Genomic DNA, 26,339 nt, shown 5'->3' with positions numbered 1-26,339 from the left:
AACGGCCCCGGCAGCGTGAATGTCTCGGGCCGTCGAGGTCTGCTGCTTTGTCATAAAAGGGAGTTTCGAAGGGCATGTCATGGGTGCGATCGTACCAGCACTAATGCACCGGATCCCATCAGAACTCCGCAGTTAAGCGTGCTTGGGCGAGAGTAGTACTAGGATGGGTGACCCCCTGGGAAGTCCTCGTGTTGCACTCTTTTTATTTTTTGCCCGCTTTTTTATTTTTTGATAGTATTTATTTTTAATTTTTCGGCTTTTGGCTTTTCCTCTTCGGATAATTTTTTTTTCCCGAAAATAAACTGAGTCCGGAGACTGGCGGTGCCATGCCGCATAGCGGAACAGCGCGTTGAATCCTACGCCAGAACGGCCCCGGCAGCGCGAATGTCTCGTGCCGTCGCGGTCTGCTGCTTTGTCATAAAAGGGAGTTTCGAAGGGCATGTCATGGGTGCGATCATACCAGCACTAATGCAGCGGATCCCATCATAACTCCGCAGTTAAGCGTGCTTGGGCGAGAGAAGTACTAGGATGGGCGACCCCCTGGGAAGTCCTCGTGTTGCACCCTTTTTATTTTTTGCCCGCTTTTTTATTTTTTGATAATATTTATTTTTAATTTTTTGGCTTTTGGCTTTTTCTCTTCGGATAATTTTTTCCCCCCGAAAATAAACTGAGTCCGGAGACTGGCGGTGCCATGCCGCATAGCGGAACAGCGCGTTGAATCATACGCCAGAACGGCCCCGGCAGCGCGAATGTCTCGGGCCGTCGAGGTCTGCTGCTTTGTCATAAAAGGGAGTTTCGAAGGGCATGTCATGGGTGCGATCATATCAGCACTAATGCACCGGATCCCATCAGAACTCTGCAGTTAAGCGTGCTTGGGCGAGAGTAGTACTAGGATGGGTGACCCCCTAGGAAGTCCTCGTGTTGCACCCCTTTTATTTTTTGCCCGCATTTTTATTTTTTGATAACATTTATTTTTTATTTTTCGGCTTTTGTCTTTTCCTCTTCGGATAATTTTTTTTCCCCGAAAATAAACTGAGTCCGGAGACTTGCGGTGCCATGCCGCATAGCGGAACAGCGTGTTGAATCCTACGCCAGAACGGCCCCGGCAGCGCGAATGTCTCGGGCCGTCGAGGTCTGCTGCTTTGTCATAAAAGGGAGTTTCGAAGAGCATGTCTTGGGTGCGATCATACCAGCACTAATGCACCGGATCCCATCAGAACTCCGCAGTTAAGCGTGCTTGGGCGAGAGTAGTACTAGGATGGGTGACCCCCTGGGAAGTCCTCGTGTTGCACCCTTTTTATTTTTTGCCCGCTTTTTTATTTTTTGATAATATTTATTTTTAATTTTTTGGCTTTTGGCTTTTCCTTTTCGGATAATTTTTTTCCCCCGACAATAAACTGAGTCCGGAGACTGGCGGTGCCATGCCGCATAGCGGGACCAGCGCGTTGAATCCTACGCCAGAACGGCCCCGGCAGCGCGAATGTCTCGGGCGGTCGAGGTCTGCTGCTTTGTCATAAAAGGGAGTTTCGAAGGGCATATCATGGGTGCGATCATACCAGCACTAATGCACCGGATCCCATCAGAACTTCGCAGTTAAGCGTGCTTGGGCGAGAGTAGTACTAGGATGGGTGACCCCCTGGGAAGTCCTCGTGTTGCACCCTTTTTATTTTTTGCCCGCTTTTTTATTTTTTGATAATATTTATTTTTAATTTTTCGGCTTTTGGCTTTTCCTCTTCGGATAATTTTTTTCCTCCGACAATAAACTGAGTCCGGAGACTGGCGGTGCCATGCCGCATAGCGGGACCAGCGCGTTGAATCCTACGCCGGAACGGCCCCGGCAGCGTGAATGTCTCGGGCCGTCGAGGTCTGCTGCTTTGTCATAAAAGGGAGTTTCGAAGGGCATGTCATGGGTGCGATCGTACCAGCACTAATGCACCGGATCCCATCAGAACTCCGCAGTTAAGCGTGCTTGGGCGAGAGTAGTACTAGGATGGGTGACCCCCTGGGAAGTCCTCGTGTTGCACTCTTTTTATTTTTTGCCCGCTTTTTTATTTTTCGATAATATTTATTTTTAATTTTTCGGCTTTTGGCTTTTCCTCTTCGGATAATTTTTTTTTTCCGAAAATAAACTGAGTCCGGAGACTGGCGGTGCCATGCCGCATAGCGGAACAGCGCGTTGAATCCTACGCCAGAACGGCCCCGGCAGCGCGAATGTCTCGTGCCGTCGCGGTCTGCTGCTTTGTCATAAAAGGGAGTTTCGAAGGGCATGTCATGGGTGCGATCATACCAGCACTAATGCACCGGATCCCATCATAACTCCGCAGTTAAGCGTGCTTGGGCGAGAGAAGTACTAGGATGGGTGACCCCCTGGGAAGTCCTCGTGTTGCACCCTTTTTATTTTTTGCCCGCTTTTTTATTTTTTGATAATATTTATTTTTAATTTTTTGGCTTTTGGCTTTTTCTCTTCGGATAATTTTTTCCCCCCGAAAATAAACTGAGTCCGGAGACTGGCGGTGCCATGCCGCATAGCGGAACAGCGCGTTGAATCATATGCCAGAACGGCCCCGGCAGCGCGAATGTCTCGGGCCGTCGAGGTCTGCTGCTTTGTCATAAAAGGGAGTTTCGAAGGGTGATGACCCAAAGATTGATTCATAGATTGATTTTGATGATCACAAAACCTTGAAGTATGGATACTAATGTTTATGTTGCAAGGAGAAAGATATTTATTTTGCAAGGAACATAGCAAGTTGGAAGAACACAAGAAGGCCTCCAAAAGCTCTCAAGAAAAGTTAGAAGAAAGCTACAATTCATTGGCCCAAGTTTAAAGTTCAAAAGGTTCAAATTGGAGGAGTAAAATCAAAGGAAAAATTCGAAAGAATAGTCTTCGAGTCGACTCCTGAGGAATTCGAGTCGACTCCAATGTTTACCGAGTCGACTCCGGGGAAGTATGAGTCGACTCCTAGGAGTCACAGACAGAAAAGTCAGAGAGCAGTTTTCGGGTCTGAGATTCGAGTCGACTCCAGTGGAACGCGAGTCGACTCCGATGGTTGGTAGGTCGACTCCAAAGAAAGCAAGAGTCGACTCTCAGCGGAACACAAAGAAAAAGTCAGAGAGCATTTTTGGGACTCTGAGATTCGAGTCGACTCCCGCATTGCACGAGTCGACTCCGAGACTCCGCGACCATCAACAGACAGAAAAACCAAGTTACTGCCTCTGAGATTCGAGTCGACTCCCAGACAGCTCGAGTCGACTCCAAGGCAGCGCTACACCAAGATGGCAGAAGGCTGTGTTTCGCAAACTGAGAGCCGAGTCGACTCTAAGGAAGTTCGAGTCGACTCCAAGACTGGACGAGCCAAAAGACAGAGGATCGGGAGTTCGGGCTCTGAGATTCGAGTCGACTCCCAGGACAGTCGAGTCGACTCGAGAGGACAAAATTCAAAATTGGATCCACGGACTTCAGTGGATGAGCCGACTCCGAAATTGCCAAGTCAGCTCCAGAAGTTGGCGAGTCGACTCCAGGTTAAGACGAGTCGACTCCCAGTCGAGGCAAGCACATTAATTCAAATTTGGAACAGTGGCCGAGTCATCTCCGGTAAAACACGAGCCGACTCCTGCAACAGGCGAGCCGACTCCTGATCGCGCGAGTCGACTCCGATCCCAACGGTCATATTGTCAGGAGGTGCAGACTGGTTCCAACGGCTCTATTTTTGTCTCTAACGGCTATATTCTTGTTTCCACGTTATCAAAAGCTATAAAAACAAGAAGAGAGCTAGGAGAGAACGCATGGAAGTGGGAGAGATCATCTAGGAAAGAGATCTCAAAGAGATTACAAAGGAAATCTCCCATAAGCACAAAAGGGCCATCCAAAACGAAATAGAGAGAAGAAGAGCATCCAAGTGAATCCGAAAGCTTCCTCTCCATCCGTGTGCTGCCTCGGGGATCCTCTACTTCATGCCAAATCAGAGGAGGATCAAGTAAAGAAGAAGCCGAGCTCCTCCATATTCAAAACTCGTTTGAGGGCTTCTCTTTACTCTATTTGTTTATATTGTCATATTTGCTTGTTTAAGAAGCTTTGTTTTGTTTTATACTTTGTTTTAATATCTTGTAACTTGATTCAATCAAGGGATTGAATCAAGGGGTTAAGGTTTGTTGGTGAGCCAAAGAAAAACCAACGGTGTTAAGGTTTGTTGGTGAGCCAAAGGGAAAACCAACGGTGATAGGTTTGTTGGTGAGCCGAGGGTAAAACCAACGTGTAAGGGTTTGATTGTGATCCCGAGAAAACAATCGGGGAGGTTCTAGTCGGTGAGCCTGGGAAAACCGACCGAGTTCGTTGTGCGCTCGTAAAACAACAAGTTGGGTTGTGAGCTTGTAAAACAACCGGCTGTAATCGGTAGGATTATAGTGAAATTCCCAAGAGGTCTTGGGGAGTGGATGTAGGTGCTGGGGTGCACCGAACCACTATATGTCCTTTGTGTTTGTAATGCCTCTAGTTATTGTCTAACTAACACACTTACTTACTTAGATAAATTGCTTGCTTAATTCTTATCCGCACATCCTTTAGTTGCAAGCATATTTAATCAAGTCGCAGTCTATACATCAAACCCTTGCTAAGTTTAACTTTCACTGTGCATCTATACAACTTAGCATAGTTAATCAAAAAGTTTTAGAAGTAGCATAAAAGTTTTAAAAGACCCAATTCACCCCCCCTCTTGGGTTGTATCTACTGGGCAACAAGTGGTATCAGAGCAGGTGCTCAAATATTATTTGTAGTCTTAACCGACTAGAGCCAAAGATCATGACAACTCAAATAGATAGTTTTCTAGGAGAAGGACAATCAATTGATACACCACCACTATTTAATGGCATAAACTATACACATTGGAAAATACGCATGCGCATCTTTATTCAATCACAAAACTATTATTTATGGAAAATCATAATAAATGATCTTCACACACTCTCTCAAACTTTTAATGAAAAGGATTTAGCACAATTGAATGCTGATGCCATGAACCTTTTATATTGTGCATTAGATAGGAATGAGTTTAATTGCATATCTTCTTGCATGACTGCTAAAGAAATATGGAATATGCTTGAAGACAAATATGAATGCACTAACAAATCTGAAACATCATGTGTAGAAGGAGAGCAGTATCATATTGAAAATCCATGCTTGGTGGCACAAGAGGTACATGCTGAAACTGAAAGCAATTTTACATTTGATGAACTCCATGATGCCTTTTCTGATTTGTATTTAGAATATAAGAAACTTATTTGTAAGAACAAAAACTTGAAGATTGAAAATCAAATTCTAATAGATGAAAAACTGAAACTAACCAGTAAAACTGAAATCGTAATTAAAGAAAATCAAGAACTAAATCAAAGAGATCAACTTCTCACTGAAAGTCATGATAAACTTAAGAAAAACAATGAGTCACTTTCAGAAGATAACAGAAGATTAACTAAAGAAGTTGACAGATTAAAACCTGTTGTTGAAAGATTTACCCTCAGCTCTGAAAAATTGAACCTAATGATAAATGATCAAGGAGCTGAATTTGATAAAGTTACATTAGGATATCAACCTTGGTACACCCAAAAACCTTTTAAGAATATGTTTGTTAAAACAGTTTTTAATTACTCTAAAACAGATTCTCATAAACAAAAGCTAAGTAAAATCTCTTCTGTTGTTCCTAAATCTATACATTACAAATTTGATGAACCAAAAAGGGAGAAACAGAACATTAAAAGTTTTCCTACTACTCATGTTCGATCTAAGTTTGTTAAATTCAACAAGAGGATACAGAAATACATCCCTTGTAATCCTAAAATCTGTAAATTCATGGACAAAATAGCTATTAAGAAAATATGGGTTCCAAAAGGAACAATTATAGCTAACCTACAAGGACCCAAAAGAGCTTGGGTTCCTAAGTTGAAAATATGATTATTCTTTCAGCAAGCATGTCTAGCTATCCAAGGTTCTAATGAAAGATGTTATCTAAACAATGGGTGCTCTAGACATGTGTTAAAGAATTGAATTTAAAATGTAATTAAAAAGAATGATTTAAATAAAAGAAAGGATGAAATAAGTAATTCTTACATCTTCTCGTATTGAAATTACTTTATTAGTTGATTAAAACATAACTTGAAAGTATTAATCATTTTTGTGATATAAGTGATATTTGTCTTTTTGGGTATGAAAAGAAAATATATTCAAATCACTTCATTTTTTTTGTATGCTCCACTCACTATTGGATAAGTTGCTAAATGATTAATTAATTCATTAAAAATAACTCTATGAACCCTCTATATGCTTGATTAAGAATTTTTGTCCATGGCATTATTTTTATTGATCATCAATATGATAATGTGTACTTGGTATGCTTTTGAATACCAAGATTAAAGAAACCATCCTTGGCACATAGAATCAACTCATGCTAGTATGTACTTAATCTCAAAAGACCTTGCCATAGGCTTGCTTAGATTATCTACTTAAAGGTCAAAGTTTTGCTATGCATGCTAACTAAGGAAACAAACAAAAATCATTTCTAAATCTAAAGATGTTGTTTCCATCTCTAAGTCTTCAAAAGCTTACATTGGACTTGTTCTTGGAGAATAAAACTGAAGTATTTTTCTGTATTTACTAAATCTTGTAGAAGCGTTTCAAATGAAAAAGGTTTCCAAACTGTGAAGATCATGGCACAGTGTTGAAAACCAAAATCCAGATTAAGGTTATACAGAAAATAGTATTAAATTCAATTATTTCAGCTCCATGGACATCATAAGTAAAAAGGGGTTAATAGAATTCTTGAAGAAATGAAAAAGACAATTATGTATGATAGTCATCTACTTAAATAATTTTTAAAAGACTATCATCACTGCTTGTCATACATATGATTTCTATTAGATCTATTTCTGATGAAAATTTTGATCTTCTGAAAAAATGAAAAATGAACCATTGCATATCTTTCATATTTTTCAGTCGTACATGTTATGCTTGATATGCTCTTATGAAAATAATGCCAAATCTGATAGAGATATGTCTATCCTTGGATATCATTCATCAAGCAATGCATATAGAGTATTCAATGAAAAGTTTTTAGTTACAAAAATATCAAGGTATTTTATTCTTTATGAGACTAATGATTTATTATCAAGATACTAAAATTAAATTATGTATGTATATGGTTAATCTTTTACATATAACAATCTGAAAAACTTGTTAATAATTAGAGCCAACTTGGATTTTTCAGATATGCTCTTAATGAAGAAAAAGTGATGACTACTAAAAGACTAAATCAAGAAAAGATGAAATAGATCTTGATGAAATTTTTGCATGATTAGAAGTAAAGATCACCATCATCATTTGCTTGCTTTATGAGCTTTATAGTCCATCAAATGAGTGTGTAGAATGGACTCCTATGTGCTTACTTTATTAAAAAAGATATATGTTAAATAACCACCATATTTGAAAACACTCATTACAAATATGATAAAGCAATATATGATTTGATACAAGCATCAAGAGCATGATATAAAAGCTTAAATAACCTTTTTGATAGAAGGTAATAGTGATAATTCTTTGCATCAAAAAATGTGTGACACCTCACTTGCTCAAAGTGTACATTAATGACATCATTTCTGGTTCTACTAATGAAGAGTTATATTGCAAGGTGAGTTTGAAATATGTATGATGAATGAATTAACATCTTCTCTCAAACTCCAAATTAAGACAAACAGGAAAGGGGATCTTCATTGACCAATGTTAGTCCACAAGAAAACTCTCATAGAAGATTGGCATGAAGAAGGTATGTCTATGACCCCATCTTGTAGAATTTGAAAAGAATGAGCAAAATAGATCTATTGTTTAAAGCTGTATTGAAGCATGATAGAATAATTATTTTATCATACAGCTAGTAGACCAGGTTGTATGCTCATTATGTGACCTTGTGCAAGACATCAATCTAACTTTAATGAATCATATTTTATTGATAAACAAATAAATCATAATCTGAATTGTGATAGAAACAACTGTTTAAGATAAGTTGATTAAAACTTAGCTAGCGTGCCTTATTGAATAAAATCTAAACTAAATTGATTTTGAAAATAAGAAATTGATTTGACCTTGATAAATCTACCTATTGCCTCACATGCTTGTCCTTGAACCATCTGATTTAATGAAACTATCTCTTTAGTTCAAGTGATATGTGCTTGCTTATATTTAGGGAATCTCTTGAGTAAAGTGACTCAACATGCAACTATTGTCATATCTTATATTGAGTCATCTAGTTAAAAAAAAATATATATATGTTGGATGAATGCTTTGTATCTTAAAGAAACTAATGACCTTCCTTCAAGAAAGAAAAATGAGAAATTTCAACTTGAAGGATATCTTCATGTAAGATACACTAAACATTCACATGCAAACAAGAGAGAGGATCTTCTTCAGCCAAAAGTTCACACATAAGAAATCTAGTTTGGCTTGAAGAACATATAATGAATAGGTAATTTTAGACACCTTTCTCACAAATTAATTGAGCAAAGTCAATAACTTAAATCTTATTATGGCATGATTAAGGTCTTTAATTATTAATTTTTGATATCATGTCTATATGTGTATTGACTGACTTATACTTTTAGAAATTATTTCATGGTTTGCCCAAACTAAAATATATCTTTGCCTATGTCATAACCATGAAATACACAAGTATATGCTTAAAATTTTGATGTAAAATAACTTGTGAGAAGTTATGAATCCTTGAGCACAATGAAAATGTTGTTAGCATAATATACATCTATATGATACATAAGATTATCTCTTTATTCTACTCTTTCATGTAAATTACTTGAGAATGACAAAAAGGGAGAGAGATAAAGAAAAGAAAATGGACATTGTTCAAGAGATGAAAAATCTGAGTAAAGGCAAATACTCCAATCTTAAGGAAAAGCAAAACAAACATAGTATACTCGGAACATTTGTGAGACGTTTGGAAGAGATAAAATCTGTAACTAATTACACTCAAACAGGGAAAGTTAGAAGTGAACATTTTAACCTTTCTATATTGCTCATCATAGGGATGGTGCCAATGGGGAGGCTAGTGGTAGTACCCGGCACTATTTGACCCAACTATTCGGTGTAGGGCATATTAGGGACGGCACAAGAGGGAGGCTAGTGGTAGTACCTCGTGCCCCTTCCCAACTCCACCGGATAGGGAGCAAATAGAGTATAGAGCATAAGAAAATAAAAATGAAAGACAAAGTAAATGAAAATATATAAGAATAATCAAGTCAAATTTTTAATCACTTGAAAACACACTTTAAGGATGAAATCAGTGCAAGATAATGTTTAAATAAGGGGAGTTTATTTGAAAAGAATTGATTTTGATCCTTGACATGCTTGTTCTTAATATTTTAATGCATGACTTAACACATAATATATTTTGCATGTGGCATGATGTTTTAAATTATGGGTTCTCAATGTTTTACAATGCTTCATGCTTGGATAATTTGATTGAATATTTGGAATACTATATAAAATTTTTTTTTATTAAAAAGAAATTTCAGATTTGTCATTCACAATCATCGTTAAAATCTGAAAGGTGAATAAATTTGTAAAAAGGAGAAGAGAAGGATATTTCTATTTAGGCAAAATGAACTGAGTTTGTTCTATCCTTCAACTTTCTTAACTTTGGTATATAATGTGCTAAACATAAATACAAATATTCTGAATATCCTCTTATATGTGTGAAATATGTGTCTTCAATCATAATGATTTAAGATGAGCTACAATGTGGAAGATCCATATCTCAAATTATGACTTTGAAAGCCTCTATTGAAAATCTTTATGAAATTCAGAATCTGATTTTGTATAAAAGCTTAAATTCAATATGATTTCTAAATAAAATCTTAATTTAAGAAAAACAGAATTAATTTTGATGCCTTGGTTGGTTGCTCCGGTACGCATCCGAAACATATCTTTTCTTATCGTTAAAATGTACTAATATTGGTCTAAATGATGTGTCTTTCAATGATCTTGATTACAAGCAATTTTTTTTATGATTCTATTTTGATATTAAAAAAAAATATTTATTGTGCTTCATGTATACATTGCTGAAAAACTATGATTAAGAAATTGAGTTCTATAAATATATATACCTCAATGATCATCTATATATTTTTCTCTCCTATATTATTAAAGACTTCCATCAATAGAGTGAATGATCTAAAAGCTAGAAATATTTCACCTCACTCAAATGACTCTAAAAGAAAGAAAATGTAAATGCTGTTGAAAGAAACTGAGCGTCAAATGAATCATTTTCTGATTAATATTTCAGTACATTTTCTCAAAGATTAAGAGGAAGTATAACTTGTTCTTGATAGATTAAAAAGGGTGATTGCTATAAATTTTGAATAATTCTTGATCACTCTCCATTCTCGATATCATAGAATTTCAGTTCTATTCACGTTTGTCATTAAAATCTGAAATTCAACAAAAGAAAAGAATGATTAAAGAAGTACGCATCTTTTGAGGGGGAGCTTTAGATATTCAGTATCTTATCCTAAAGTTACTTCAATTTGATGTATACCTTAAATCTTATGGATTGATTTTTATGAACTTCCTTATATTGCAAGACATGCTTTAAATTACCTTGAGATGAGTTCTATAAAGGTTGTCTTATCTCAAACCTTGAGTCTTATGAAAATAAGCTGAAACTTATAGAAAATAAATTTTTGAGATTGACAATTTTATTGAACATTATCTTAGGATTCTAAACTCTTAAATGGAATGATCAATTGAGGGGGAGAAAGAAAATTTCAGAAGGAGAGGTCTTATGGAACTTAATCGCATAAATCTATAACTAAAGGAGAGAGAAAGAATACTAAATGAAAAGTGATTCTAATACTCTCCAATATGTATCATCTGAAATTTAAATCTGAAAATCTTTATGATACACCTTGAGGCGTGTTATTTGGTTAGTATATCTCATGCATCACTCTTGAACCAAATTGCAAATCTTAAGAGCCTCTAATTTAATGAAAAAGGAGGAGAATAATGTGTTAAATTTTCTTGAGTATCTCTTAGAAAATCTATTTTTTTTAAACTTCACTAATGAGCTCTAATTGGCTTGCTTTTTGGAACTTCAATTTTGTGCAAATTCATTATTTTATGTATCAAATTGTGCTTATTTTCTAAAGAAATAAAAGAAAGTCTTTAAAAGAGCTCTAAGATGTATCAAAAATTGCATGAATGTATATTTTGATATTTGTGCCCCAATGCTCCTATTATCATAAAAGAACTTTGAAGTCATTAAGAGAATTAATTAATTTGCTCTCATGGTTGATAAAATACTTAATAGATTGGGCAAAAGGTCCTAAATGAACAAGCTTTCATACTTATTATTGAAGAGAGGTTAGATTTCCATTCGTGTGGTACTTCTTGAATTAACTTAAGAAAGATTCCACCTACACTTGCTTAGAAAACTATCTGTGGTATCACATTCGATGTGTTCTGCTCTGAAATTATCTTAATTGGCTCTGATCTATGCTCATTAATCTGATTCTAATATTATTGCCTTGAGTTATATGATTCATATCCTTGCAATAATTTGACTTGCAAATCAGAGTACAATAAGGAAAAGAAATATATGAGCATTCTGATCTTTGTGCTTAATGTTTCACTATCTTTTGATGTTGTCAAAAAGGGGGAGAAATATCTAAGTATATGCTCATAATGCCTTTATGCTTTGAATTGAATACAAATCAGCTTAAATTGAAATATGTTGATTGTGTTAAGCTGATTAAATCTAAAGCATTATCATGAAGTATGTTTTTTTAAATATATATGTTTTCTACTTCATGCAACTTAGCTATGTATTACTTCTAGAAAACAATATCTTTTATATTGCATATACTCCAAGTTTTGTCATCATCAAAAAGGGGGAGATTGATGACCCAAAGATTGATTCATAGATTGATTTTGATGATCACAAAACCTTGAAGTATGGATACTAATGTTTATGTTGCAAGGAGAAAGATATTTATTTTGCAAGGAACATAGCAAGTTGGAAGAACACAAGAAGGCCTCCAAAAGCTCTCAAGAAAAGTTAGAAGAAAGCTACAATTCATTGGCCCAAGTTTAAAGTTCAAAAGGTTCAAATTGGAGGAGTAAAATCAAAGGAAAAATTCGAAAGAATAGTCTTCGAGTCGACTCCTGAGGAATTCGAGTCGACTCCAATGTTTACCGAGTCGACTCCGGGGAAGTATGAGTCGACTCCTAGGAGTCACAGACAGAAAAGTCAGAGAGCAGTTTTCGGGTCTGAGATTCGAGTCGACTCCAGTGGAACGCGAGTCGACTCCGATGGTTGGTAGGTCGACTCCAAAGAAAGCAAGAGTCGACTCTCAGCGGAACACAAAGAAAAAGTCAGAGAGCATTTTTGGGACTCTGAGATTCGAGTCGACTCCCGCATTGCACGAGTCGACTCCGAGACTCCGCGACCATCAACAGACAGAAAAACCAAGTTACTGCCTCTGAGATTCGAGTCGACTCCCAGACAGCTCGAGTCGACTCCAAGGCAGCGCTACACCAAGATGGCAGAAGGCTGTGTTTCGCAAACTGAGAGCCGAGTCGACTCTAAGGAAGTTCGAGTCGACTCCAAGACTGGACGAGCCAAAAGACAGAGGATCGGGAGTTCGGGCTCTGAGATTCGAGTCGACTCCCAGGACAGTCGAGTCGACTCGAGAGGACAAAATTCAAAATTGGATCCACGGACTTCAGTGGATGAGCCGACTCCGAAATTGCCAAGTCAGCTCCAGAAGTTGGCGAGTCGACTCCAGGTTAAGACGAGTCGACTCCCAGTCGAGGCAAGCACATTAATTCAAATTTGGAACAGTGGCCGAGTCGTCTCCGGTAAAACACGAGCCGACTCCTGCAACAGGCGAGCCGACTCCTGATCGCGCGAGTCGACTCCGATCCCAACGGTCATATTGTCAGGAGGTGCAGACTGGTTCCAACGGCTCTATTTTTGTCTCTAACGGCTATATTCTTGTTTCCACGTTATCAAAAGCTATAAAAACAAGAAGAGAGCTAGGAGAGAACGCATGGAAGTGGGAGAGATCATCTAGGAAAGAGATCTCAAAGAGATTACAAAGGAAATCTCCCATAAGCACAAAAGGGCCATCCAAAACGAAATAGAGAGAAGAAGAGCATCCAAGTGAATCCGAAAGCTTCCTCTCCATCCGTGTGCTGCCTCGGGGATCCTCTACTTCATGCCAAATCAGAGGAGGATCAAGTAAAGAAGAAGCCGAGCTCCTCCATATTCAAAACTCGTTTGAGGGCTTCTCTTTACTCTATTTGTTTATATTGTCATATTTGCTTGTTTAAGAAGCTTTGTTTTGTTTTATACTTTGTTTTAATATCTTGTAACTTGATTCAATCAAGGGATTGAATCAAGGGGTTAAGGTTTGTTGGTGAGCCAAAGAAAAACCAACGGTGTTAAGGTTTGTTGGTGAGCCAAAGGGAAAACCAACGGTGATAGGTTTGTTGGTGAGCCGAGGGTAAAACCAACGTGTAAGGGTTTGATTGTGATCCCGAGAAAACAATCGGGGAGGTTCTAGTCGGTGAGCCTGGGAAAACCGACCGAGTTCGTTGTGCGCTCGTAAAACAACAAGTTGGGTTGTGAGCTTGTAAAACAACCGGCTGTAATCGGTAGGATTATAGTGAAATTCCCAAGAGGTCTTGGGGAGTGGATGTAGGTGCTGGGGTGCACCGAACCACTATATGTCCTTTGTGTTTGTAATGCCTCTAGTTATTGTCTAACTAACACACTTACTTACTTAGATAAATTGCTTGCTTAATTCTTATCCGCACATCCTTTAGTTGCAAGCATATTTAATCAAGTCGCAGTCTATACATCAAACCCTTGCTAAGTTTAACTTTCACTGTGCATCTATACAACTTAGCATAGTTAATCAAAAAGTTTTAGAAGTAGCATAAAAGTTTTAAAAGACCCAATTCACCCCCCCTCTTGGGTTGTATCTACTGGGCAACAAAGGGCATGTCATGGGTGCGATCATATCAGCACTAATGCACCGGATCCCATCAGAACTCTGCAGTTAAGCGTGCTTGGGCGAGAGTAGTACTAGGATGGGTGACCCCCTGGGAAGTCCTCGTGTTGCACCCCTTTTATTTTTTGCCCGCTTTTTTATTTTTTGATAACATTTATTTTTTATTTTTCGGCTTTTGTCTTTTCCTCTTCGGATAATTTTTTTTCCCCGAAAATAAACTGAGTCCGGAGACTGGCGGTGCTATGCCGCATAGCGGAACAGCGTGTTGAATCCTACGCCAGAACGGCCCCGGCAGCGCGAATGTCTCGGGCCGTCGAGGTCTGCTGCTTTGTCATAAAAGGGAGTTTCGAAGGGCATGTCTTGGGTGCGATCATACCAGCACTAATGCACCGGATCCCATCAGAACTCCGCAGTTAAGCGTGCTTGGGCGAGAGTAGTACTAGGATGGGTGACCCCCTGGGAAGTCCTCGTGTTGCACCCTTTTTATTTTTTGCCTGCTTTTTTATTTTTTGATAATATTTATTTTTAATTTTTTGGCTTTTGGCTTTTCCTTTTCGGATAATTTTTTTCCCCCGACAATAAACTGAGTCCGGAGACTGGCGGTGCCATGCCGCATAGCGGGACCAGCGCGTTGAATCCTACGCCAGAACGGCCCCGGCAGCGCGAATGTCTCGGGCGGTCGAGGTCTGCTGCTTTGTCATAAAAGGGAGTTTCGAAGGGCATATCATGGGTGCGATCATACCAGCACTAATGCACCGGATCCCATCAGAACTTCGCAGTTAAGCGTGCTTGGGCGAGAGTAGTACTAGGATGGGTGACCCCCTGGGAAGTCCTCGTGTTGCACCCCTTTTATTTTTTGCCCGCTTTTTTATTTTTTGATAACATTTATTTTTAATTTTTCGGCTTTTGGCTTTTCCTCTTCGGATAATTTTTTTCCCCCGAAAATAAACTGAGTCCAGAGACTCGCGGTACCATGCCGCATAGCGGAACAGCGCGTTGAATCCTACGCCAGAACGGCCCCGGCAGCGCGATTGTCTCGGGCCGTCGAGGTCTGCTGCTTTGTCATAAAAGGGTGTTTCCATGGGCATGTCATGGGTGCGATCATACCAGCACTAATGCACCGGATCCCATCAGAACTCTGCAGTTAAGCGTGCTTGGGCGAGAGTAGTACTAGGATGGGTGACCCCCTGGGAAGTCCTCGTGTTGCACCTTTATTTTTTGCCCGCTTTTTTATTTTTTGATAACATTTATTTTTTATTTTTCGGCTTTTGTCTTTTCCTCTTCGGATAATTTTTTTCCCCCGAAAATAAACTGAGTCCGGAGACTGGCGGTGCCATGCCGCATAGCGGAACAGCGTGTTGAATCCTACGCCAGAACGGCCCCGGCAGCGCGAATGTCTCGGGCCGTCGAGGTCTGCTGCTTTGTCATAAAAGGGAGTTTCGAAGGGCATGTCTTGGGTGCGATCATACCAGCACTAATGCACCGGATCCCATCAGAACTCCGCAGTTAAGCGTGCTTGGGCGAGAGTAGTACTAGGATGGGTGACCCCCTGGGAAGTCCTCGTGTTGCACCCTTCTTATTTTTTGCCCGCTTTTTTACTTTTTGATAATATTTATTTTTAATTTTTTGGCTTTTGGCTTTTTCTCTTCGGATAATTTTTTCCCCCCGAAAATAAACTGAGTCCGGAGACTGGCGGTGCCATGCCGCATAGCGGAACAGCGCGTTGAATCATACGCCAGAACGGCCCCGGCAGCGCGAATGTCTCGGGCCGTCGAGGTCTGCTGCTTTGTCATAAAAGGGAGTTTCGAAGGGCATGTCATGGGTGCGATCATATTAGCACTAATGCACCGGATCCCATCAGAACTCTGCAGTTAAGCGTGCTTGGGCGAGAGTAGTACTAGGATGGGTGACCCCCTGGGAAGTCCTCGTGTTGCACCCCTTTTATTTTTTGCCCGCTTTTTTATTTTTTGATAACATTTATTTTTTATTTTTCGGCTTTTGTCTTTTCCTCTTCGGATAATTTTTTTTCCCCGAAAATAAACTGAGTCCGGAGACTGGCGGTGCTATGCCGCATAGCGGAACAGCGTGTTGAATCCTACGCCAGAACGGCCCCGGCAGCGCGAATGTCTCGGGCCGTCGAGGTCTGCTGCTTTGTCATAAAAGGGAGTTTCGAAGGGCATGTCTTGGGTGCGATCATACCAGCACTAATGCACCGGATCCCATCAGAACTCCGCAGTTAAGCGTGCTTGGGCGAGAGTAGTACTAGGATGGGTGACCCCCTGGGAAGTCCTCGTGTTGCACCCTTTTTATTTTTTGCCTGCTTTTTTATTTTTTGATAATATTTATTTTTAATTTTTTGGCTTTTGGCTTTTCCTTTTCGGATAATTTTTTTCCCCCGACAATAAACTGAGTCCGGAGACTGGCGGTGCCATGCCGCATAGCGGGACCAGCGCGTTGAATCCTACGCCAGAACGGCCCCGGCAGCGCGAATGTCTCGGGCGGTCGAGGTCTGCTGCTTTGTCATAAAAGGGAGTTTCGAAGGGCATATCATGGGTGCGATCATACCAGCACTAATGCACCGGATCCCATCAGAACTTCGCAGTTAAGCGTGCTTGGGCGAGAGTAGTACTAGGATGGGTGACCCCCTGGGAAGTCCTCGTGTTGCACCCCTTTTATTTTTTGCCCGCTTTTTTATTTTTTGATAACATTTATTTTTAATTTTTCGGCTTTTGGCTTTTCCTCTTCGGATAATTTTTTTCCCCCGAAAATAAACTGAGTCCAGAGACTCGCGGTGCCATGCCGCATAGCGGAACAGCGCGTTGAATCCTACGCCAGAACGGCCCCGGCAGCGCGATTGTCTCGGGCCGTCGAGGTCTGCTGCTTTGTCATAAAAGGGTGTTTCCATGGGCATGTCATGGGTGCGATCATACCAGCACTAATGCACCGGATCCCATCAGAACTCTGCAGTTAAGCGTGCTTGGGCGAGAGTAGTACTAGGATGGGTGACCCCCTCGGAAGTCCTCGTGTTGCACCTTTATTTTTTGCCCGCTTTTTTATTATTTGATAACATTTATTTTTTATTTTTCGGCTTTTGTCTTTTCCTCTTCGGATAATTTTTTTCCCCCGAAAATAAACTGAGTCCGGAGACTGGCGGTGCCATGCCGCATAGCGGAACAGCGTGTTGAATCCTACGCCAGAACGGCCCCGGCAGCGCGAATGTCTCGGGCCGTCGAGGTCTGCTGCTTTGTCATAAAAGGGAGTTTCGAAGGGCATGTCTTGGGTGCGATCATACCAGCACTAATGCACCGGATCCCATCAGAACTCCGCAGTTATGCGTGCTTGGGCGAGAGTAGTACTAGGATGGGTGACCCCCTGGGAAGTCCTCGTGTTGCACCCTTTTTATTTTTTGCCCGCTTTTTTACTTTTTGATAATATTTATTTTTAATTTTTTGGCTTTTGGCTTTTTCTCTTCGGATAATTTTTTCCCCCCGAAAATAAACTGAGTCCGGAGACTGGCGGTGCCATGCCGCATAGCGGAACAGCGCGTTGAATCATACGCCAGAACGGCCCCGGCAGCGCGAATGTCTCGGGCCGTCGAGGTCTGCTGCTTTGTCATAAAAGGGAGTTTCGAAGGGCATGTCATGGGTGCGATCATATCAGCACTAATGCACCGGATCCCATCAGAACTCTGCAGTTAAGCGTGCTTGGGCGAGAGTAGTACTAGGATGGGTGACCCCCTGGGAAGTCCTCGTGTTGCACCCCTTTTATTTTTTGCCCGCTTTTTTATTTTTTGATAACATTTATTTTTTATTTTTCGGCTTTTGTCTTTTCCTCTTCGGATAATTTTTTTTCCCCGAAAATAAACTGAGTCCGGAGACTGGCGGTGCTATGCCGCATAGCGGAACAGCGTGTTGAATCCTACGCCAGAACGGCCCCGGCAGCGCGAATGTCTCGGGCCGTCGAGGTCTGCTGCTTTGTCATAAAAGGGAGTTTCGAAGGGCATGTCTTGGGTGCGATCATACCAGCACTAATGCACCGGATCCCATCAGAACTCCGCAGTTAAGCGTGCTTGGGCGAGAGTAGTACTAGGATGGGTGACCCCCTGGGAAGTCCTCGTGTTGCACCCTTTTTATTTTTTGCCTGCTTTTTTATTTTTTGATAATATTTATTTTTAATTTTTTGGCTTTTGGCTTTTCCTTTTCGGATAATTTTTTTCCCCCGACAATAAACTGAGTCCGGAGACTGGCGGTGCCATGCCGCATAGCGGGACCAGCGCGTTGAATCCTACGCCAGAACGGCCCCGGCAACGCGATTGTCTCGGGCCGTCGAGGTCTGCTGCTTTGTCATAAAAGGGTGTTTCCATGGGCATGTCATGGGTGCGATCATACCAGCACTAATGCACCGGATCCCATCAGAACTCTGCAGTTAAGCGTGCTTGGGCGAGAGTAGTACTAGGATGGGTGACCCCCTGGGAAGTCCTCGTGTTGCACCTTTATTTTTTGCCCGCTTTTTTATTTTTTGAAAACATTTATTTTTTATTTTTCGGCTTTTGTCTTTTCCTCTTCGGATAATTTTTTTCCCCCGAAAATAAACTGAGTCCGGAGACTGGCGGTGCCATGCCGCATAGCGGAACAGCGTGTTGAATCCTACGCCAGAACAGCCCCGGCAGCGCGAATGTCTCGGGCCGTCGAGGTCTGCTGCTTTGTCATAAAAGGGAGTTTCGAAGGGCATGTCTTGGGTGCGATCATACCAGCACTAATGCACCGGATCCCATCAGAACTCCGCAGTTAAGCGTGCTTGGGCGAGAGTAGTACTAGGATGGGTGACCCCCTGGGAAGTCCTCGTGTTGCACCCTTTTTATTTTTTGCCCGCTTTTTTATTTTTTGATAATATTTATTTTTAATTTTTCGGCTTTTGGCTTTTCCTCTTCGGATAATTTTTTTCCTCTGACAATAAACTGAGTCCGGAGACTGGCGGTGCCATGCCGCATAGCGGGACCAGCGCGTTGAATCCTACGCCAGAACGGCCCCGGCAGCGTGAATGTCTCGGGCCGTCGAGGTCTGCTGCTTTGTCATAAAAGGGAGTTTCGAAGGGCATGTCATGGGTGCGATCATACCAGCACTAATGCACCGGATCCCATCATAACTCCGCAGTTAAGCGTGCTTGGGCGAGAGAAGTACTGGGATGGGTGACCCCCTGGGAAGTCCTCGTGTTGCACCCTTTTTATTTTTTGCCCGCTTTTTTATTTTTTGATAATATTTATTTTTAATTTTTTGGCTTTTGGCTTTTCCTCTTCGGATAATTTTTTCCCCCCGAAAATAAACTGAGTCCGGAGACTGGCGGTGCCATGCCGCATAGCGGAACAGCGCGTTGAATCATACGCCAGAACGGCCCCGGCAGCGCGAATGTCTCGGGCCGTCGAGGTCTGCTGCTTTGTCGTAAAAGGGAGTTTCGAATGGCATGTCATGGGTGCGATCATACCAGCACTAATGCACCGGATCCCATCAGAACTCTGCAGTTAAGCGTGCTTGGGCGAGAGTAGTACTAGGATGGGTGACCCCCTGGGAAGTTCTCGTGTTGCACCCCTTTTATTTTTTGCCCGCTTTTTTATTTTTTGATAACTTTTATTTTTTATTTTTCGGCTTTTGTCTTTTCCTCTTCGGATAATTTTTTTCCCCCGAAGATAAACTGAGTCCGGAGACTGGCGGTGCCATGCCGCATAGCGGAACAGCGTGTTGAATCCTACGCCAGAACGGCCCCGGCAGCGCGAATGTCTCGGGCCGTCGAGGTCTGCTGCTTTGTCATAAAAGGGAGTTTCGAAGGGCATGTCTTGGGTGCGATCATACCAGCACTAATGCACCGGATCCCATTAGAACTCCGCAGTTAAGCGTGCTTGGGCGAGAGTAGTACTAGGATGGGTGACCCCCTGGGAAGTCCTCGTGTTGCACCCTTTTTATTTTTTGCCCGCTTTTTTATTTTTTGATAATATTTATTTTTAATTTTTTGGCTTTTGGCTTTTCCTTTTCGGATAATTTTTTTCCCCCGACAATAAACTGAGTCCGGAGACTGGTGGTGCCATGCCGCATAGCGGGACCAGCGCGTTGAATCCTACGCCAGAACGGCCCCGGCAGCGCGAATGTCTCGGGCGGTCGAGGTCTGCTGCTTTGTCATAAAAGGGAGTTTCGAAGGGCATATCATGGGTGCGATCATACCAGCACTAATGCACCGGATCCCATCAGAACTCCGCAGTTAAGCGTGCTTGGGCGAGAGTAGTACTAGGATGGGTGACCCCCTGAGAAGTCCTCGTGTTGCACCCTTTTTATTTTTTGCCCGCTTTTTTATTTTTTGATAATATTTATTTTTAATTTTTTGGCTTTTGGCTTTTCCTCTTCGGATAATTTTTTCACCCCGAAAATAAACTGAGTCCGTAGACTGGCGGTGCCATGTCGCATAGTGGAACAGCGCGTTGAATCATACGCCAGAACGGCCCCGGCAGCGCGAATGTCTCGGGCCGTCGAGGTCTGCTGCTTTGTCATAAAAGGGAGTTTCGAAGGGCATGTCATGGGTGCGATCATACCAGCACTAATGCACCGGATCCCATCAGAACTCTGCAGTTAAGCGTGCTTGGGCGAGAGTAGTACTAGGATGGGTGACCCCCTGGGAAGTCCTCGTGTTGCACCCCTTTTATTTTTTGCCCGCTTTTTTATTTTTTGATAACATTTATTTTTTATTTTTCGGCTTTTGTCTTTTCCTCTTCGGATAATTTTTTTCCTCCGAAAATAAACTGAGTCCGGAGACTGGCGGTGCCATGCCGCATAGCGGAACAGCGTGTTGAATCCTACGCCAGAACGGCCCCGGCAGCGCGAATGTCTCGGGCCGTCGAGGTCTGCTGCTTTGTCATAAAAGGGAGTTTCGAAGGACATGTCTTGGGTGCGATCATACCAGCACTAATGCACCGGATCCCATCAGAACTCCGCAGTTAAGCGTGCTTGGGCGAGAGTAGTACGAGGATGGGTGACCCCCTGGGAAGTCCTCGTGTTGCACCCTTTTTATTTTTTGCCCGCTTTTTTATTTTTTGATAATATTTATTTTTAATTTTTCGGCTTTTGGCTTTTCCTCTTCGGATAATTTTTTTCCTCCGACAATAAACTGTGTCCGGAGACTGGCGGTGCCATGCCGCATAGCGGGACCAGCGCGTTGAATCCTACGCCAGAACGGCCCCGGCAGCGTGAATGTCTCGGGCCGTCGAGGTCTGCTGCTTTGTTATAAAAGGGAGTTTCGAAGGGCATGTCATGGGTGCGATCATACCAGCACTAATGCACCGGATCCCATCAGAACTCCGCAGTTAAGCGTGCTTGGGCGAGAGTAGTACTAGGATGGGTGACCCCTGGGAAGTCCTCGTGTTGCACTCTTTTTATTTTTTGCCCGCTTTTTTATTTTTTGATAATATTTATTTTTAATTTTTCGGCTTTTGGCTTTTCCTCTTCGGATAATTTTTTTTTTCCGAAAATAAACTGAGTCCGGAGACTGGCGGTGCCATGCCGCATAGCGGAACAGCGCGTTGAATCCTACGCCAGAACGGCCCCGGCAGCGCGAATGTCTCGTGCCGTCGCGGTCTGCTGCTTTGTCATAAAAGGGAGTTTCGAAGGGCATGTCATGGGTGCGATCATACCAGCACTAATGCACCGGATCTCATCATAACTCCGCAGTTAAGCGTGCTTGGGCGAGAGAAGTACTAGGATGGGTGACCCCCTGGGAAGTCCTCGTGTTGCACCCTTTTTATTTTTTGCCCGCTTTTTTATTTTTTGATAATATTTATTTTTAATTTTTTGGCTTTCGGCTTTTCCTCTTCGGATAATTTTTTTCCCCCGAAAATAAACTGAGTCCGGAGACTGGCGGTGCCATGCCGCATAGCGGAACAGCGCGTTGAATCATACGCCAGAACGGCCCCGGCAGCGCGAATGTCTCGGGCCGTCGAGGTCTGCTGCTTTGTATTAAAAGGGAGTTTCGAAGGGCATGTCTTGGGTGCGATCATACCAGCACTAATGCACCGGATCCCATCAGAACTCCGCAGTTAAGCGTGCTTGGGCGAGAGCAGTACTAGGATGGGAGACCCCCTGGGAAGTCCTCGTGTTGCACCCTTTTTATTTTTTGCCCGCATTTTTATTTTTTGATAATATTTATTTTTAATTTTTCGGCTTTTGGCTTTTCCTCTTCGGATAATTTTTTTCCTCCAACAATAAACTGAGTCCGGAGACTGGCGGTGCCATGCCGCATAGCGGGACCAGCGCGTTGAATCCTACGCCAGAACGGCCCCGGCAGCGTGAATGTCTCGGGTCGTCGAGGTCTGCTGCTTTGTCATAAAAGGAAGTTTCGAAGGGCATGTCATGGGTGCGATCATACCAGCACTAATGCACCGGATCCCATCAGAACTCCGCAGTTAAGCGTGCTTGGGCGAGAGTAGTACTAGGATGGGTGACACCCTGGGAAGTCCTCGTGTTGCACCCTTTTTATTTTTGCCCGCTTTTTTATTTTTTGATAATATTTATTTTTAATTTTTCGGCCTTTGGCTTTTCCTCTTCGGATAATTTTTTTTTCCCGAAAATAAACTAAGTCCGGAGACTGGCGGTGCCATGCCGCATAGCGGAACAGCGCGTTGAATCCTACGCCAGAACGGCCCCGGCAGCGCGAATGTCTCGGGCCGTCGCGGTCTGCTGCTTTGTCATAAAAGGGAGTTTCGAAGGGTAATTTTTTTTTCCCGAAAATAAACTGAGTCCGGAGACTGGCGGTGCCATGCCGCATAGCGGAACAGCGCGTTGAATCCTACGCCAGAACGGCCCCGGCAGCGCGAATGTCTCGGGCCGTCGCGGTCTGCTGCTTTGTCATAAAAGGGAGTTTCGAAGGGTATGTCATGGCTGCGATCATACCAGCACAAATGCACCGGATCCCATCATAACTCCGCAGTTAAGCGTGCTTGGGCGAGAGAAGTACTAGGATGGGTGACCCCCTGGGAAGTCCTCGTGTTGCACCCTTTTTATTTTTTGCCCGCTTTTTTATTTTTTGATAATATTTATTTTTAATTTTTTGGCTTTTGGCTTTTCCTCTTCGGATAATTTTTTCCCCCCGAAAATAAACTGAGTCCGGAGACTGGCGGTGCCATGCCGCATAGCGGAACAGCGCGTTGAATCATACGCCAGAACGGCCCCGGCAGCGCGAATGTCTCGGGCCGTCGAGGTCTGCTGCTTTGTCATAAAAGGGAGTTTCGAAGGGCATGTCATGGGTGCGATCGTACCAGCACTAATGCACCGGATCCCATCAGAACTCTGCAGTTAAGCGTGCTTGGGCGAGAGTAGTACTAGGATGGGTGACCCCAAGGGAAGTCCTCGTGTTGCACCCCTTTTATTTTTTGCCCGCTTTTTTATTTTTTGATGACATTTATTTTTTATTTTTCGGCTTTTGTCTTTTCCTCTTCGGATGATTTTTTTCCCCCGAAAATAAACTGAGTCCGGAGACTGGCGGTGCCATGCCGCATAGCGGAACAGCGCGTTGAATCCTACGCCAGAACGGCCCCGGCAGCGCGAATGTCTCGGGCCGTCGAGGTCTGCTGCTTTGTCATAAAAGGGAGTTTCGAAGGGCATGTCTTGGGTGCGATCATACCAGCACTAATGCACCGGATCCCATCAGAACTCCGCAGTTAAGCGTGCTTGGGCGAGAGTAGTACTAGGATGGGTGACCCCCTGGGAAGTCCTCGTGTTGCACCCTTTTTATTTTTTGCCCGCTTTTTTATTTTTTGATAATATTTATTTTTAATTTTTTAGCTTTTGGCTTTTCCTCTTCGGATAATTTTTTTCCCCCGACAATAAACTGAGTCCGGAGACTGGCGGTGCCATGCCGCATAGCGGGACCAGCGCGTTGAATCCTACGCCAGAACGGCCCCGGCAACGCGAATGTCTCGGGCCGTCGAGGTCTGCTGCTTTGTCATAAAAGGAAGTTTCGAAGGGCATATCATGGGTGCGATCATACCAGCACTAATGCACCGGATCCCATCAGAACTTCGCAGTTAAGCGTGCTTGGGCGAGAGTAGTACTAGGATGGGTGACCCCCTGGGAAGTCCTCGTGTTGCACCCCTTTTATTTTTTGCCCGCTTTTTTATTTTTTGATAACATTTATTTTTAATTTTTCGGCTTTTGGCTTTTCCTCTTCGGATAATTTTTTTCCTCCGAAAATAAACTGAGTCCGGAGACTCGCGGTGCCATGCCGTATAGCGGAACAGCGCGTTGAATCCTACGCCAGAACGGCCCCGGCAGCGTGAATGTCTCGGGTCGTCGAGGTCTGCTGCTTTGTCATAAAAGGGAGTTTCGAAGGGCATGTCATGGGTGCGATCATACCAGCACTAATGCACCGGATCCCATCAGAACTCCGCAGTTAAGCGTGCTTGGGCGAGAGTAGTACTAGGATGGGTGACACCCTGGGAAGTCCTCGTGTTGCACCCTTTTTATTTTTGCCCGCTTTTTTATTTTTTGATAATATTTATTTTTAATTTTTCGGCTTTTGGCTTTTCCTCTTCGGATAATTTTTTTTTCCCGAAAATAAACTGAGTCCGGAGACTGGCGGTGCCATGCCGCATAGCGGAACAGCGCGTTGAATCCTACGCCAGAACGGCCCCGGCAGCGCGAATGTCTCGGGCCGTCGCGGTCTGCTGCTTTGTCATAAAAGGGAGTTACGAAGGGTAATTTTTTTTTCCCGAAAATAAACTGAGTCCGGAGACTGGCGGTGCCATGCCGCATAGCGGAACAGCGCGTTGAATCCTACGCCAGAACGGCCCCGGCAGCGCGAATGTCTCGGGCCGTCGCGGTCTGCTGCTTTGTCATAAAAGGGAGTTTCGAAGGGTATGTCACGGCTGCGATCATACCAGCACAAATGCACCGGATCCCATCATAACTCCGCAGTTAAGCGTGCTTGGGCGAGAGAAGTACTAGGATGGGTGACCCCCTGGGAAGTCCTCGTGTTGCACCCTTCTTATTTTTTGCCCGCTTTTTTACTTTTTGATAATATTTATTTTTAATTTTTTGGCTTTTGGCTTTTTCTCTTCGGATAATTTTTTCCCCCCGAAAATAAACTGAGGCCGGAGACTGGCGGTGCCATGCCGCATAGCGGAACAGCGCGTTGAATCATACGCCAGAACGGCCCCGGCAGCGCGAATGTCTCGGGCCGTCGAGGTCTGCTGCTTTGTCATAAAAGGGAGTTTCGAAGGGCATGTCATGGGTGCGATCATATTAGCACTAATGCACCGGATCCCATCAGAACTCTGCAGTTAAGCGTGCTTGGGCGAGAGTAGTACTAGGATGGGTGACCCCCTGGGAAGTCCTCGTGTTGCACCCCTTTTATTTTTTGCCCGCTTTTTTATTTTTTGATAACATTTATTTTTTATTTTTCGGCTTTTGTCTTTTCCTCTTCGGATAATTTTTTTTCCCCGAAAATAAACTGAGTCCGGAGACTGGCGGTGCTATGCCGCATAGCGGAACAGCGTGTTGAATCCTACGCCAGAACGGCCCCGGCAGCGCGAATGTCTCGGGCCGTCGAGGTCTGCTGCTTTGTCATAAAAGGGAGTTTCGAAGGGCATGTCTTGGGTGCGATCATACCAGCACTAATGCACCGGATCCCATCAGAACTCCGCAGTTAAGCGTGCTTGGGCGAGAGTAGTACTAGGATGGGTGACCCCCTGGGAAGTCCTCGTGTTGCACCCTTTTTATTTTTTGCCTGCTTTTTTTATTTTTTGATAATATTTATTTTTAATTTTTTGGCTTTTGGCTTTTCCTTTTCGGATAATTTTTTTCCCCCGACAATAAACTGAGTCCGGAGACTGGCGGTGCCATGCCGCATAGCGGGACCAGCGCGTTGAATCCTACGCCAGAACGGCCCCGGCAGCGCGAATGTCTCGGGCGGTCGAGGTCTGCTGCTTTGTCATAAAAGGGAGTTTCGAAGGGCATATCATGGGTGCGATCATACCAGCACTAATGCACCGGATCCCATCAGAACTTCGCAGTTAAGCGTGCTTGGGCGAGAGTAGTACTAGGATGGGTGACCCCCTGGGAAGTCCTCGTGTTGCACCCCTTTTATTTTTTGCCCGCTTTTTTATTTTTTGATAACATTTATTTTTAATTTTTCGGCTTTTGGCTTTTCCTCTTCGGATAATTTTTTTCCCCCGAAAATAAACTGAGTCCAGAGACTCGCGGTGCCATGCCGCATAGCGGAACAGCGCGTTGAATCCTACGCCA

The 26,339-nt window shown here is 43.0% G+C and overlaps 37 non-coding genes and 3 pseudogenes across 37 annotated transcripts; all 40 read left to right on the top strand.

The window, feature by feature from the left end:
* Positions 1 to 81: 81 nt before the first annotated feature.
* On the top strand, positions 82 to 200 carry LOC149765064 (5S ribosomal RNA). Its single transcript, XR_016403565.1, has one exon. It is a non-coding gene; the product is annotated as a 5S ribosomal RNA (ribosomal RNA).
* A 246-nt stretch (positions 201 to 446) lies between these two features.
* Positions 447 to 565, top strand: LOC149765063 (5S ribosomal RNA; annotated as a pseudogene).
* Positions 566 to 811: 246 nt separating this feature from the next.
* Positions 812 to 930, top strand: LOC149765062 (5S ribosomal RNA). Its single transcript, XR_016406843.1, has one exon. It is a non-coding gene; the product is annotated as a 5S ribosomal RNA (ribosomal RNA).
* A 246-nt stretch (positions 931 to 1,176) lies between these two features.
* Positions 1,177 to 1,295, top strand: LOC149765061 (5S ribosomal RNA). The gene has a single exon (XR_016412406.1). It is a non-coding gene; the product is annotated as a 5S ribosomal RNA (ribosomal RNA).
* A 247-nt stretch (positions 1,296 to 1,542) lies between these two features.
* Positions 1,543 to 1,661, top strand: LOC149765060 (5S ribosomal RNA). The gene has a single exon (XR_016402565.1). It is a non-coding gene; the product is annotated as a 5S ribosomal RNA (ribosomal RNA).
* A 247-nt stretch (positions 1,662 to 1,908) lies between these two features.
* LOC149765059 (5S ribosomal RNA) lies at positions 1,909 to 2,027 on the top strand. Its single transcript, XR_016403564.1, has one exon. It is a non-coding gene; the product is annotated as a 5S ribosomal RNA (ribosomal RNA).
* Positions 2,028 to 2,273: 246 nt separating this feature from the next.
* On the top strand, positions 2,274 to 2,392 carry LOC149765058 (5S ribosomal RNA). The gene has a single exon (XR_016406703.1). It is a non-coding gene; the product is annotated as a 5S ribosomal RNA (ribosomal RNA).
* An 11,666-nt stretch (positions 2,393 to 14,058) lies between these two features.
* On the top strand, positions 14,059 to 14,177 carry LOC149765057 (5S ribosomal RNA). Its single transcript, XR_016404314.1, has one exon. It is a non-coding gene; the product is annotated as a 5S ribosomal RNA (ribosomal RNA).
* A 246-nt stretch (positions 14,178 to 14,423) lies between these two features.
* Positions 14,424 to 14,542, top strand: LOC149765056 (5S ribosomal RNA). Its single transcript, XR_016412405.1, has one exon. It is a non-coding gene; the product is annotated as a 5S ribosomal RNA (ribosomal RNA).
* A 247-nt stretch (positions 14,543 to 14,789) lies between these two features.
* On the top strand, positions 14,790 to 14,908 carry LOC149765055 (5S ribosomal RNA). The gene has a single exon (XR_016402293.1). It is a non-coding gene; the product is annotated as a 5S ribosomal RNA (ribosomal RNA).
* Positions 14,909 to 15,154: 246 nt separating this feature from the next.
* On the top strand, positions 15,155 to 15,273 carry LOC149765054 (5S ribosomal RNA). The gene has a single exon (XR_016403613.1). It is a non-coding gene; the product is annotated as a 5S ribosomal RNA (ribosomal RNA).
* A 243-nt stretch (positions 15,274 to 15,516) lies between these two features.
* Positions 15,517 to 15,635, top strand: LOC149765053 (5S ribosomal RNA). The gene has a single exon (XR_016412404.1). It is a non-coding gene; the product is annotated as a 5S ribosomal RNA (ribosomal RNA).
* Positions 15,636 to 15,881: 246 nt separating this feature from the next.
* LOC149765052 (5S ribosomal RNA) lies at positions 15,882 to 16,000 on the top strand. Its single transcript, XR_016406269.1, has one exon. It is a non-coding gene; the product is annotated as a 5S ribosomal RNA (ribosomal RNA).
* Positions 16,001 to 16,246: 246 nt separating this feature from the next.
* LOC149765051 (5S ribosomal RNA) lies at positions 16,247 to 16,365 on the top strand. Its single transcript, XR_016412403.1, has one exon. It is a non-coding gene; the product is annotated as a 5S ribosomal RNA (ribosomal RNA).
* A 247-nt stretch (positions 16,366 to 16,612) lies between these two features.
* Positions 16,613 to 16,731, top strand: LOC149765050 (5S ribosomal RNA). The gene has a single exon (XR_016402291.1). It is a non-coding gene; the product is annotated as a 5S ribosomal RNA (ribosomal RNA).
* Positions 16,732 to 16,977: 246 nt separating this feature from the next.
* LOC149765049 (5S ribosomal RNA) lies at positions 16,978 to 17,096 on the top strand. The gene has a single exon (XR_016406919.1). It is a non-coding gene; the product is annotated as a 5S ribosomal RNA (ribosomal RNA).
* Positions 17,097 to 17,339: 243 nt separating this feature from the next.
* LOC149765048 (5S ribosomal RNA) lies at positions 17,340 to 17,458 on the top strand. The gene has a single exon (XR_016404191.1). It is a non-coding gene; the product is annotated as a 5S ribosomal RNA (ribosomal RNA).
* Positions 17,459 to 17,704: 246 nt separating this feature from the next.
* Positions 17,705 to 17,823, top strand: LOC149765047 (5S ribosomal RNA). The gene has a single exon (XR_016404312.1). It is a non-coding gene; the product is annotated as a 5S ribosomal RNA (ribosomal RNA).
* A 246-nt stretch (positions 17,824 to 18,069) lies between these two features.
* Positions 18,070 to 18,188, top strand: LOC149765046 (5S ribosomal RNA). The gene has a single exon (XR_016412401.1). It is a non-coding gene; the product is annotated as a 5S ribosomal RNA (ribosomal RNA).
* Positions 18,189 to 18,435: 247 nt separating this feature from the next.
* LOC149765045 (5S ribosomal RNA) lies at positions 18,436 to 18,554 on the top strand. Its single transcript, XR_016403612.1, has one exon. It is a non-coding gene; the product is annotated as a 5S ribosomal RNA (ribosomal RNA).
* A 243-nt stretch (positions 18,555 to 18,797) lies between these two features.
* Positions 18,798 to 18,916, top strand: LOC149765044 (5S ribosomal RNA). The gene has a single exon (XR_016412400.1). It is a non-coding gene; the product is annotated as a 5S ribosomal RNA (ribosomal RNA).
* Positions 18,917 to 19,163: 247 nt separating this feature from the next.
* LOC149765043 (5S ribosomal RNA) lies at positions 19,164 to 19,282 on the top strand. Its single transcript, XR_016406441.1, has one exon. It is a non-coding gene; the product is annotated as a 5S ribosomal RNA (ribosomal RNA).
* Positions 19,283 to 19,528: 246 nt separating this feature from the next.
* Positions 19,529 to 19,647, top strand: LOC149765042 (5S ribosomal RNA). The gene has a single exon (XR_016400486.1). It is a non-coding gene; the product is annotated as a 5S ribosomal RNA (ribosomal RNA).
* A 246-nt stretch (positions 19,648 to 19,893) lies between these two features.
* On the top strand, positions 19,894 to 20,012 carry LOC149765041 (5S ribosomal RNA). The gene has a single exon (XR_016413029.1). It is a non-coding gene; the product is annotated as a 5S ribosomal RNA (ribosomal RNA).
* A 247-nt stretch (positions 20,013 to 20,259) lies between these two features.
* On the top strand, positions 20,260 to 20,378 carry LOC149765040 (5S ribosomal RNA). Its single transcript, XR_016412866.1, has one exon. It is a non-coding gene; the product is annotated as a 5S ribosomal RNA (ribosomal RNA).
* Positions 20,379 to 20,624: 246 nt separating this feature from the next.
* LOC149765039 (5S ribosomal RNA) lies at positions 20,625 to 20,743 on the top strand. The gene has a single exon (XR_016401467.1). It is a non-coding gene; the product is annotated as a 5S ribosomal RNA (ribosomal RNA).
* Positions 20,744 to 20,989: 246 nt separating this feature from the next.
* LOC149765038 (5S ribosomal RNA) lies at positions 20,990 to 21,108 on the top strand. The gene has a single exon (XR_016403222.1). It is a non-coding gene; the product is annotated as a 5S ribosomal RNA (ribosomal RNA).
* A 247-nt stretch (positions 21,109 to 21,355) lies between these two features.
* On the top strand, positions 21,356 to 21,473 carry LOC149765037 (5S ribosomal RNA). Its single transcript, XR_016404604.1, has one exon. It is a non-coding gene; the product is annotated as a 5S ribosomal RNA (ribosomal RNA).
* Positions 21,474 to 21,719: 246 nt separating this feature from the next.
* LOC149765036 (5S ribosomal RNA) lies at positions 21,720 to 21,838 on the top strand. Its single transcript, XR_016407787.1, has one exon. It is a non-coding gene; the product is annotated as a 5S ribosomal RNA (ribosomal RNA).
* A 246-nt stretch (positions 21,839 to 22,084) lies between these two features.
* Positions 22,085 to 22,203, top strand: LOC149765035 (5S ribosomal RNA). Its single transcript, XR_016401000.1, has one exon. It is a non-coding gene; the product is annotated as a 5S ribosomal RNA (ribosomal RNA).
* A 247-nt stretch (positions 22,204 to 22,450) lies between these two features.
* LOC149765034 (5S ribosomal RNA) lies at positions 22,451 to 22,569 on the top strand. The gene has a single exon (XR_016405225.1). It is a non-coding gene; the product is annotated as a 5S ribosomal RNA (ribosomal RNA).
* A 405-nt stretch (positions 22,570 to 22,974) lies between these two features.
* LOC149765033 (5S ribosomal RNA) lies at positions 22,975 to 23,093 on the top strand (annotated as a pseudogene).
* A 246-nt stretch (positions 23,094 to 23,339) lies between these two features.
* LOC149765032 (5S ribosomal RNA) lies at positions 23,340 to 23,458 on the top strand. The gene has a single exon (XR_016406888.1). It is a non-coding gene; the product is annotated as a 5S ribosomal RNA (ribosomal RNA).
* A 246-nt stretch (positions 23,459 to 23,704) lies between these two features.
* On the top strand, positions 23,705 to 23,823 carry LOC149765031 (5S ribosomal RNA). The gene has a single exon (XR_016412399.1). It is a non-coding gene; the product is annotated as a 5S ribosomal RNA (ribosomal RNA).
* A 247-nt stretch (positions 23,824 to 24,070) lies between these two features.
* Positions 24,071 to 24,189, top strand: LOC149765030 (5S ribosomal RNA). Its single transcript, XR_016402290.1, has one exon. It is a non-coding gene; the product is annotated as a 5S ribosomal RNA (ribosomal RNA).
* Positions 24,190 to 24,435: 246 nt separating this feature from the next.
* Positions 24,436 to 24,554, top strand: LOC149765029 (5S ribosomal RNA). The gene has a single exon (XR_016405224.1). It is a non-coding gene; the product is annotated as a 5S ribosomal RNA (ribosomal RNA).
* A 405-nt stretch (positions 24,555 to 24,959) lies between these two features.
* On the top strand, positions 24,960 to 25,078 carry LOC149765028 (5S ribosomal RNA; annotated as a pseudogene).
* Positions 25,079 to 25,324: 246 nt separating this feature from the next.
* Positions 25,325 to 25,443, top strand: LOC149765027 (5S ribosomal RNA). Its single transcript, XR_016406268.1, has one exon. It is a non-coding gene; the product is annotated as a 5S ribosomal RNA (ribosomal RNA).
* Positions 25,444 to 25,689: 246 nt separating this feature from the next.
* On the top strand, positions 25,690 to 25,808 carry LOC149765026 (5S ribosomal RNA). Its single transcript, XR_016412398.1, has one exon. It is a non-coding gene; the product is annotated as a 5S ribosomal RNA (ribosomal RNA).
* Positions 25,809 to 26,056: 248 nt separating this feature from the next.
* LOC149765025 (5S ribosomal RNA) lies at positions 26,057 to 26,175 on the top strand. The gene has a single exon (XR_016402289.1). It is a non-coding gene; the product is annotated as a 5S ribosomal RNA (ribosomal RNA).
* Positions 26,176 to 26,339: the final 164 nt, after the last annotated feature.

The sequence above is a fragment of the Phoenix dactylifera genome, chromosome 4, assembly GCF_051530095.1.
Source record: "Phoenix dactylifera cultivar Ajwa chromosome 4, Ajwa_hap1_PhDact_Kaust_v1.1, whole genome shotgun sequence".
NCBI lineage: Eukaryota > Viridiplantae > Streptophyta > Magnoliopsida > Arecales > Arecaceae > Phoenix > Phoenix dactylifera.
The sequence above is the reverse complement of the archived record's forward strand: the minus strand, read 5'-3'. Positions and strand labels throughout refer to the sequence as shown.